The sequence below is a fragment of the Pseudorca crassidens genome, chromosome 1 (assembly GCF_039906515.1).
Source record: "Pseudorca crassidens isolate mPseCra1 chromosome 1, mPseCra1.hap1, whole genome shotgun sequence".
NCBI lineage: Eukaryota > Metazoa > Chordata > Mammalia > Artiodactyla > Delphinidae > Pseudorca > Pseudorca crassidens.
Window position 1 is genome coordinate 71,094,810 of NC_090296.1, and position 12,296 is coordinate 71,107,105.

The window sequence follows — 12,296 nt, forward strand, 5'->3', positions numbered from 1 at the left end:
TAGCAGAGGATATAGTAGAATAGCCCTGAAGAATATCAAGAAATGCTGGACTCCAGAAATATAGTGACAGCAGAGGTAGGTATGAGAAGAGGGGGTGGGAACTTGAGGTACTGAGTGCATGTAAGTGCAATGGTCCACCCACTCTTGACCCAGTCTTTCTAGTCCAATTACAAGGAAAACCATAAAGATCCAAAATAAGTTATCTCTAAAGAGTTTGAACAAATAGTCTTAGAAGAAACAGAATGATGGGATACCTGTCACAGTTATAAAGTCTCCATGCAAGTTTCATGTTATGGGCTTGGGGATACCTACATAATAGCTAAATTCCTGCCAGCATATTACTAGCTGAAGTCTGCCAGCCTGAAAGTCCCACCCACTATTAGAAATGAGTGGATATTCAAGGATCACCAAACATGTGAAAAAAGCTTTCAACACAAATAAGAAAGCTAACCTCTGGTCCCAGATGAAAGAATGATATTTCAAACACTGGAGAAAAAAAAAAAACTATATCTAATAGGTATCCTTAGAACAATTCTAGATTTTATATTCATAAAAAATAGAATGGGGTTCTATGAAAAGTCAGAAAAAAAATTACAAAAGAAGAAATACCCCTTGAAAATTAGGAGAGCTGAAAAAGTGACAGAAGAATTAAGGAAACCTTGTAGAATTTAGAGCAAAACAAGAAACTAAAAATTTGGGAGACATAAAGGTATACTGCATGTTGTCAAATACACAAATAACAGAATTCCTGGAAAGAGAAAATATAGTACAGATTATAAGAAACTAATAGCAGAAAATTTTACAGTAATAAAAAGTGACAGGAGACTTAAAATTGACAGGATCCCTAAGCACAGAAAAGGATTAAGTATACACACGCATACACACAACAGGAACACACATGGACACAATGACTTCAACTAAAATCTCAGTGATTTTTTTTCCATATAACAGGGATGAAGAAAATAACAAATAGCTTACAGAAAGGAAAGAAAAAACAATCACAGAAACAAATACCAAGATAGAAAACAAAAACTGAACAGAAGTAAGAATGGCATCAGAGCTTGCCTCAGAAAAACTGCATACCAAAAAAGACAATAGAAAATGGAAAACGACTCCAAAGCTTTAAACGGAAGTTATTTTCTCTGTGAGTTATATGTCCACTTAAATAAAATTTTAAAGTATGAGTTCAGGATTAAACATAAGAAATCTTATCTGCTATCCATCTTTAACTGGGAAGTTACTTGCAGATGTACACAAGCAAACTGAAAGAGTAACTCAAAAGGAAGAAGATGGGGTACCCAGGGAAAAGTAAATACTAGCCAGGAGGGCACTGAAGAGAAGTGCACAGTGAAAGTTACGCATGAAGCCTCCAGAGTAAACAGTGCAACTGAAAGCAGAAGAAATAGTGTCTTGATAGTAGAGGTGAGGTGTTAGCAGATCATTAGGATAACAAAGACTGAAAATGCAATATAAAATAAAGCAATTAGATACTATGAAGGGATCATTATAAAAAATAATATTATTTAACATATTAGTTATAAATTGCTTTGTGATGAACCACATATACATATATACATATATATTGCAGGAGAAGTAAATCTGGTATTAAAAGTCCTTCAAAATCATCTTTTCCTGATGGTGATAGATTCTTTCCATGTATTTGCTCTCAAGGTAAATTACATGACTAGTAATTGTTGCAAAGTAAATGTTTATTCTTGCCTTTTTAAAAAAATGTTTTCCTTTGGGGGAATGCCCTCTCACATCCATCTCATATGAGCATGCTGAAATTCTGTTTATTCAAAATCACCGTGGGTATAACACAGACAAATGGCTTCATTCACCGGTGTACCTGTCATACAGGAGGAGTTATCTTTCTGAAATCTCTCTTGATTTGCAGCCAGCACATGACTTTTCTTTCTCCTTTATACCCCAATATCACCTTGTTTCACCTCTCTAATGATGTTTATTATGTGCCACATACTACAGATATTTAAGTACTTGTTTCATCCTCCCTATGGGACTGAATATTTTCTAGGAACAGACATTCTCACTTACTTCTATATTCAGCAGCTTGGCCACTATAGGGGCTTGCTAAATATATCTTGAATTAAGACGACAGACCAAATCTCCTTAAGCCTTGTCTAGATAAAAAATCTTGGATAGAGGGAGTGCTTTTTCACAAAGCTCTTCAGAGATTCCTTCCCTATTTACTTCATAAAAATGAACATTTAAAAAGGACACTATGTAATGATCAAGGGATCAATCCAAGAAGAAGATATAACAATTATAATTGTTTATGCACCTAACATAGGAGCACCTCAATACATAAGGCAAATGCTAACAACCATGAAGTGAGAAATCGACAGTAACACAATAATAGTAGGAGACTTTAACACCCCAATTACACCAATGGACAGATCATCCAAACAGAAATAAATAAGGAAACAAAAGTTTTAAATGACACAATAGACCAGATAGATTTAATTGATATTTATAGAACATTCCACCCAAAAGTGAGATGTATACACTTTCTTCACAAATGCACATGGAACATTCTCCAGGATAGATCACATCTTGAGTCACAAATCAAGCAACGGAAAATTTAAGAAAACTGAAATAATATCAAACATTTTTTCTGACCACAATGCTATGAGACTGGAAATCAATTACAGGAAAAAAACGTTAAAAAACACAAATACATGGAGGCTAAACAGTGTGCTATTAAATAACCAAGAGATCACTGAAGATATCAAAGAAGAAATAAAAAAGTACCTAGAGGGCTTCCCTGGTGGCACAGTGGTTGAGAGTCCACCTGCCGATGCAGGGGACACGGGTTCGTGCCTCGGACCAGGAAGCTCCCCCATGCCGCGGAGCAGCTAGGCCCGTGAGCCATGGCTGCTGAGCCTGTGCATCCAGAGCCTGTGCTCCACAATTGGAGGGGCCACAACAGTGAGAGGCCCGCGTACCGCAAAAAAAAAGGTACCTAGAGACAAATGACAATGAAAACAAGATGACCCAAAACCTATGGGATGTAGCAAAACCAGTTCTAAGAGGGAAGTTTATAGCAATACAAGTCACCTCAAGAAAGAAGAAAAATCTCAAATAAACAATCTAACCCTACACCTAAAGCAACTAGAGAAAGAAGAAAAAAGAAAACCCAAAGTCAGTAGAAGGAAAGAAGTCATAAAGATCAGAGCAAAAATAAATGATATAGAATCGAAGAAAATAATAGCAAAGATCAATGAAACTAAAACTGGTTCTTTGAGAAGATAAACAAAACTGATAAACCCTAGCCAGACACATCAAGAAAAAAATGGAGAGGACACAAATCAATAAAATTAGAAATGAAAAAGGAGAAATCACAAGTGACGCTGCAGAAATACAAAGGATCATAAGAGACTACTACAAACAACAATATGCCAATAAAATGGACAACCTGGAAGAAATGGACAAATTCTTGGAAAGGTACAATTTTCCAAGACTGAACCAGGAAGAATTAGAAAATATAAACAGACCTACCACAAGTAATGAAATTGAAACTGTAATTAAAAATCTTCCAACAAACAAAAGTCCAGGACCAGATGGCTTCACAGGCGAATTCTACCAAACATTCAGAAAAGAGCTAACACCCATCCTTCTCAAACTCTTCCAAAAATTTGTAGAGGGAAGAACACTCCCAGATTCATTCTACGAAGCCACCATCACCCTGATACAAAAACCAGACAGAGATGTCACAAAGAAAGAAAATTATAGACCAATATCACTGATGAACATAGACACAAAAACCCTGAACAAAATACTAACAAACAAAATCCAACAACATATTAAAAGGATCATACACGATGATCAAGTGGGATTTATCCCAGGGATGCAAGGATTCTTCTATATGTAAATCAATCAATGTGATATACCATATTAACAAATTGAAGAATAAAAACCATATGATCATCTCAGTAGAAGCAGAAAAAGCTTTTGACAAAATTCAACACCCATTTATGATAAAAACTCTCCAGAAATTGGGCATAGGGTTTCTCTGGTGGCGCGGTGGTTGGGAGTCCACCTGCCAATGCAGGGGACAGGGGTTCAAACCCTAGTCAGGAGGTTTCCATGTGATGCAGAGCAATGGAGCCCGTGCGCCACAACTGCTGGGCCTGTGCTCTAGAGCCTGTGAGACACAACTACGGAAGCCCATGTGCCTAGAGCCCATGCTCCACAACGGGAGAGGCCAGTGCAGTGAGAGGCCCGCGCACCACAACAAAGAGTAGCCCCCACTCACTGCAACTAGAGAGAGCACGTGTGCAGTGGGGAAGACCCAACACAGTCGAAAATAAATAAATAAAACAAATTAATTAATTTAAAAAAATAAAAGAAAGTGAGCACAGAGGGAACTTACCTCAACATAATAAAGGCAATATATAGCAAACCCACAGCAAACATCATACTCAATGGTGAAAAACTGAGAGCATTTCCACTAAGATTAGGAACAAGACAAGGATGCCCACTCTCACCATTCTTATTCAACATAGTTTTGGAAGTCCTAGCCATGGCAATTGGAGTATAAAAAGAAATAAAAGGAAAACAAATTGGAAAAGAAGAAGTAAGACTGTCACTCTTTGCAGATGACATGATACTATACATAGAAAACCCTAAAGATGTCACCAGAAAACTACTAGAACTAATCAATGAATTTGGTAAGGTTGCAGGATACAAAATTAACGCACAGAAATCTCTGGCATTCCTATACACTAACAATGAAAAATCAGAAAGAGAAATTAAGGAAACAATCACATTTACCATCTCAAAAAAACGAATAAAATACCTAGGAATAAACCTACCTAAAGAGGCAAAAGACTTGTACTCAGAAAACTATAAAACACTGATGAAAAAAATCAAACATAAACAGATGGAGAAATATACCATGTTCTTGGATTGGAAGAATCAATAATGTGAAAATGACTATACTAACCAAAGCAATCTACAAATTCAATGCAAGCCCTATCAAACTACCACTGGTATTTTTCACAGAACTAGAACAAAAAATTTCACAATTTGTATGGAAATACAAAAGACCCCAAATAGCCAAAGCAATCTTGAGAATGAAAAACTGAGCTGGAGGAATCAGGCTCCCTGACTTCAGTCTATACTACAAAGCTACAGTAATGAAGACAGTATGGTACTGGCACAAAAACAGAAAGATAGATCAATGGAACAGGATAGAAAGCTCGAAGATAGACCCACAAACATATGGTCACCTAATTTACAACAAAAGAGGCAAAAACATACAATGGAGAAAAGACAGCCTTTTCAATAAGTGGTGCTGGGAAAACAGGACAGCTACATGTAAAAGAATGAAATTAGAACAACTACCTAACACCATACACATAAATAAACTCCAAATGGATTAAAGACCTAAATATGAGACCAGACACTATAAAACGCTTAGAGGAAAATACAGAAAAAATATTGCTTGACATAAACCACAGCAAGATCTTTTTTGACTCATCTCCTAGAGTAATGAAAATAAAAACAAAAATAAACAAATGGGACCTAATTAAACTTAAAAGCTTTTGTACAGCAAAGGAAACCATAAACAAGATGAAAAGACAATCCTCAGAATGGCAAAAAATATTTGCAAATGAAATAACAGACAGAGAATTAATCTCCAAAATATACAAAGAGCTCATGGAGCTCAATATCAAAAAAGCAAACCCAATTAATAAACGGGCAGAAGACCTAAATAGACATTTCACCAAAGAAGACATACAGATGGCCAAGAAGCACATGAAAAGATGCTCAACATCACTAATTATTAGAGAAATGCAAATTAAAACTACAGTGAGGTATAACCTCATGCCTGTCAGATTGGCCATTATCAAAAAATCTAGAAACAATAAATGCTGGAAAGGGTGTGGTGAAAAGAGAACCCTCTTGCACTGTTGGTGGGAATGTAAACTGATACAACCATTATGGAGAACAGTATGAAGGTTCCTTACAAAACTAAAAATAGAACTACCATATGACCCAGCAATCCCACTACTGGGCATGTACCCTGAGAAAACCATAATTCAAAAAGAGACATGTACCACATGTTCACTGCAGCACTATTTACAATAGCCCAGGACATGGAAGCAACCTAAATGTCAACAGACAGATGAATGGATAAAGAAGATGTGGCACATATATACAATGGAATATTACTCAGCCATAAAAAGAAACGAAATTGGGTTATTTGTAGTGAGGTGGAGGGACTTAAGAGTCTGTCCTATAGAGTGAAGTAAGTCAGGAACAGAAAAACAAATACCATATGCTAATGCATATATATGGAATCTAAAAAAAAAAAAAAAAAAATGGTACTGAGGAACCAAGTGGCAGGGCAGGAATAAAGACGTAGACGTAGAAAATGGACCTAAGGACATGGCGGGGGAGGGGGAAGCTGGGGTGAAGTGAGAATAGCAGCAACATATATACACTACCAAATGTAAAATAGTTAGCTAGTGGGAAGCAGCAGCATAGCACAGGGAGGTCAGCTCTGTGCTCTGTGATGACCTAGAGGGGTGGGATAAGGAGGGTGGGAGGGAAGCTCAAGAGGGAGGGGAAATGGGGATATATGTATGCATATGGCTGATTCACTTTGTTGTACAACAGAAACTAACAGTATTGTGAAGCAATTATACTCCAGTAGAGATCTATAAAAAAATAAAAAATAAAATAAAATAAAATAAAATGCTAGGTTGCAGCTTTTATTATGTCAGCTCCAATTTAAGTCCACTTAGCCAAATATTTAAGACCTTTGTCTGTTAGATTGTAGGTTTCTTTCAGATCCTTCATTTTAAGTCATATAATGTACATTTGCACTCAAAACTATTAGCTGAAAGTATGATTTAATAAGTTAATGAAGTATTTTGTATAGGAGATCTAAGCTTGCCTACCACTTTTTAGTTCAAGCAGTCATAGATATGCTATGGAGAAAGCACCTGGAAGTTAAAGTTCTTGTTTCATTTTATAAAATATCCATAAAAGAGAAATAAAATTCCTTTCACCCTCACTCAGTAGGATACCACAAAGATTAATCAAGTAATGCAATAAAAAGTGCTTTGAGCTATTCATACGTATGGTGGCTTTACAAAGGTACTTCATTGTAATTATTCTCTGCATTTACCTTTAATGCCATATCTAAAGGATTTTGAATTAGAAAAGAGACTTTTCCAGTATACAAAAGTTTTCTCAAAGTTATCTGTTCCAATCTTGACCCGTAGCTAATTTTTCTCAGTTAATATCCTCACACTACACAATTTGTTGTATTGTAGATTAGCGTAATGAATTAAGCAGGATAATGTATATAACGTTCCTGGTTCTTGGTAAGATCCTAGCAAATGCTTGTATTTGTTATTGTTTGTAATAGTTATAGTAGAAAGTGTTTTAGAAGTTACATCAATGAAATTTTCAGGAGTATCTGGAAAAAGAGGGGAGCCCATTACAGTTGGAATGTCAGCATTTAATAGACTATTCAGAATAAATTAACAGAGATCAAATTCTTGGATGATAGTTGCTTGTTTGTGTATTTTTGTGTAACCTGTTGTCAAATCATGTCACATTTTATTTATTTATTTATTTATTTTTTGCAGTATGCGGGCCTCTCACTGTTGTGGCCTCTCCCGCTACGGAGCACAGGCTCCAGACGCACAGGCTCAGTGGCCATGGCTCACGGGCCTAGCCGCTCTGCGGCATGTGGGATCTTCCCGGACCGGGACACAAACCCGTGTCCCCTGCATTGGCAGGCGGACCCTCAACCACTGCACCACCAGGGAAGCCCCTAATGTCACATTTTAAAATTGAACTTTCAACAGAATAGAGAGCCTAGAAATAAACCCACACACCTATGATCAATTAATCTTTGACAAAAGAGGCAAAAATATACAATGGGGAAAAGACAGTCTCTTCAGCAACTGGTGTTGGAAAAGTTGGACGCCTCATGTAAATCAGTGAAGTTAAAACACACTCTCACACCATACACAAAAATAAACTCAAAATGGCTTAAAGACTCAAATACAAGACAGGACACCATAAAACTCCTTGAAGAGAACGTAGGCAAAACATTCTCTAACATAAATTGTACCAATATTTTCTTAGGTCAGTCTCCCAAGGCAATATAAATAAAAGGAAAAATAAACACATGGGACCTAATCAAACTTATAAGCTTTTGCACAGCAAAGGAAACCATACACGAAAAGACAACCTACAAACTGGGAGAAAATATTTGCAAACAATGCAACCAACAAGGGCTTAATTTCCAAAATATACAAATAGCTCACACAACTCAATAACAAAAAAAACAAACAAACCAATTGACAAATAGACAGAAGATCTAAATAGACATTTCTGCAAAGAAGATATACCGATGGCCAACAGGTCAACAGGCATATGAAAAGATGGTCAACATCGCTAATCATTAGAGAAATGCAAATCAAAACTACAGTGAGGTACCACCTCACACCAGTCAGAATGGCCATGATTAAAAAGTCTGCAAATAACCAATGCTGGAGAGGGTGTGGAGAAAATGGAAACCTCATACACTGTTGGCAAAAATGTAAGTTTGTGCAGCCACTATGGAGAACAGTATGGAGGTTCCTCAAAAAAAAACTAAAAATAGAGTTGCCATATGATCCAGTAATCCCATTCCTGGGCAAATATCCAGAGAAAACTATAATTTGAAAGACACATGCACCCCAATGTTCATTGCAGCACTATTTACAATAGCCAAGACATGGAAACAACCTAAATATCTATCAACAGATGAATGGATTAAGAAGATGTGGTATATATATACAATGGAATGAATGAAATAATGCCGTTTGCAGCTACATGGTTGGACCTAGAGTTTACCATGCTAAGCGAAATAAGTCAGAAAGAAAAAGACAAACACCGAATGATATCACTTATATGTGGAATCTAAAATATGCCAAAATGAAAAATCTATGAAACAGAAACAGACCCACAGACATAGAGAACAGACTCCTGGTTGCCAAAGGGGAGGGGGGTGGGGAAGGGTTGGATTGGGAGTTTGGGGCTAACAGATACAAATTATTACATATAGAATGGTAAGAAACAAGGTCCTTTTTTATAGCACAGGGAACTATATTCAATACCCTGTAATAAACCATAATAGAAAAGAATATGAAAAAGAATACATATATATATTTATATATATATATGTATATGTGTGTGTGTATAGATAGATAGATATCTATATATGTATAAAACTGAATCACTTTGCTGTACACCAGAAACTAAAAGAACATTGTACATCAACTATTCTTCAAAAAAATAAAATAAATAAAATAAAATAAAACTGAACTTTGAAAACCTGTTCACAGTGATTGCCTAGTGTGATAGGCCAAGTTGTTCAAGAAGCAATTCAACACTAAGCGATCATTATTGAAACATATTCTTTTCTGGAATACAGGATATATAACCCAAAGACAGACTGCTTTAAATGTACTAATAAACTGGATCTATTCATAGCCAATGTTAAATAACATCGTATGTTGAACGAAAATCATGGTGATAAACCTATATGCATTACACTAAGCCTATAGGCATCACACTTCCTGATTTCAAAATATATTACAAGCTACAGTATTCAAAACAGTTTAGTACCAGCATAAAAACATACATATTAATCAATGAAAGAAATATAGAGCCCAGAAATAAACCCATGCATGTACAGTCAACTGATTTTCGGCAAAGGTGTCAAGAATACCCAGTGGGAAAAGGATAGTCTTTTCAATAAATGGTATTGGGGAAAATGGATATTCACACACAAGAGAATGAAACTAGACCCCTATCTTAGACCACTCACAAAAATAAATATGAAATGGATTAAATACTGAAATGTAAGACCTGAAATCACATAACTCCCAGAAGAAAACAGAGGGGACAACCTCTTTGACATTGGTCTTGGCAATGATTTTATGGTTATGGCACCAGAAGAACAAACAACAAGAGCAAAAATAAACAAGTAGGGCTACATCAAACCAAAAATCTTTTTTTTTTTTTTTTTTTTTGCCGTACGCAGGCCTCTCACTGTTGTGGCCTCTCCTGCGGAGCACAGGCTCTGGACGCGCAGGCTCAGCGGCCATGGCTCACAGGCCCAGCCACTCCGCGGCATGTGGGATCCTCCCAGACAGGGACACGAACCCATGTCCCCTGCATCGGCAGGCGGACCCTCAACCACTGTGCCACCAGGGAAGCCCTAAAAAACTTTTAAACTAAAAAACGCAGCAAAATAAATGAGCAATAAAGTAAAAATGTAACCTATGAAACGGGAAAAAATATTTGCAAATCACATGGCTGATAAGGTGTTAGTCTCCAAAATACATAAGAAACTCATACCACTCAATACCAAAATAAAACAAATAAACAAAAGCAATCCAATTAAAAAATGGGTGAAAGATCTGAACAAACTTTTTTTCCAAAGACGTACAGATGGCCAACAGGTACACAAAAAGATGCTCAACATCATTAATCATCAGGGAAATGCAAATCAAAACCTCAATGAGATATCACCCCACACATGTCACAATAGCTATTACCAAAAAGTCAAGAGATAACCAGTGCTAGTGAGGATGTAGAGAAAAGGAAACCCTTGTTCATTGTTGGTGTGAATGTAAATTGGTGCAGCCATTATGGAAAACAGTATGGAGATTCCTCAAAAAATTAAATATAGGACTACCATATGAGCTAGCAATTCCACTTTTGGGTATACATCCAAAGGAAACAAAACCATTATCTCAAAAAGATATCCATACTCCCGTGTTCATTGCAGCATTATTCACAATAGCCAAGACATGGAAACAACCAAAGTGCCAGACAGATGAATGGATAAAGAAAATGTGGTATATATACAATGGAATATTATTCAACCACAAAAAGAAGGAAGTCCTGCCATTTTCCATAACATGGATTGCCTTGAGGGCATTACACTAAGTGAAATAAGTCAGAGAAAGACAAATACTGTATGATTTCATTTATATGTGGAATCTTAAAAAAAAAATCCTAAATTTATAGAAACTGAGAGCAGACTGGTAAATGCCAGGGGGGTGTGTGTGTGTGTTGGGGGGGTTGGGTGATAAATGGGTGAAAGTGGTCAAATGGTACAAACTTCCAGTTATTAGATGATAAGTTATGTGGATATGATGTACAGCATGATGACTTAGTTAATAATACTATATTGCACATTTGAAAGTTGCTAAGAGAGTAGATCTTAAAATGTTCTCACCACAAGAAAAAATATTGTAACTGTGTGAGGCAATGGATGTATTAACCAACTTTATTGTGGTAAACGTTTCACAATATACACACATATCAAGTCATAACATTATATACTTTGAACTTGCACAATGTTATATGTCAATTATATCTCAATAAAGCTGGAAAAAATTAAAAATAGAAAGTAAAAAATAAATAAAACTAAGGAAAGGTATGTGATAAGCAGACATCTGAAATGGTCCCTAATGATTTCTACCTCCCAGTACTTATGTCCTTACCAACACTCATGTGCTGAGTGTTGGTGAAACATATGACTTGTTTTTCACCGACAGACTATGACAAAGGAGAAGGATCTCATTTCTGTGATTGTATTATAAAAGATTGTTACTTCTGTATTGCTAGCAGACTTTCCCGTTATCTTCTTGCTTTACAGGGTTGATGAAGCAAACTACCATGCAGGAAATGCCCACATGGCAATGAACTACAAGGGCCTTTGACCAACAGCCATTGAGGAACTGAGGTCCTCAGTCCAACAACCCTTAGGAACTGAATGCTGCCAAGAACTACTGAGGGAACTTGAAATTAGACCCTTTTCTAGTTGAGTCATCAGATAAAACCATAGACTTTGGCCTTGGTTGCAACTTTGTGAGAGACTACAGCAAAGAACTCATGTAAGACATACCTGGATGCCTGAGCCACAGAAACTATGATATAATAAAAAGTTTTTTAAGCCATTAATTTTTGGTGTGATTTGTTAAGCAGCAACAGATATCTATTGTGTCTTTTATGTTTGGATGCTTGTTTGGAACTGATTTTTTAATGAGTATGTGACTAGTAAGTATTTGAAGAAGTTTTGTAAAAACTTAATGGAACCAAGCCAGTACCCATGAATTGTAATACTATTAAGATCTTTTTTCTAAAAAAAAATAAGTTACGTAATTTGCAATGTTAAAAGCTCACAGTCTGCCTAGACAGCCGTAAGCTTGGACAGGGATTTTTGAAGTTTTCCAAGATACACATTACAGTGT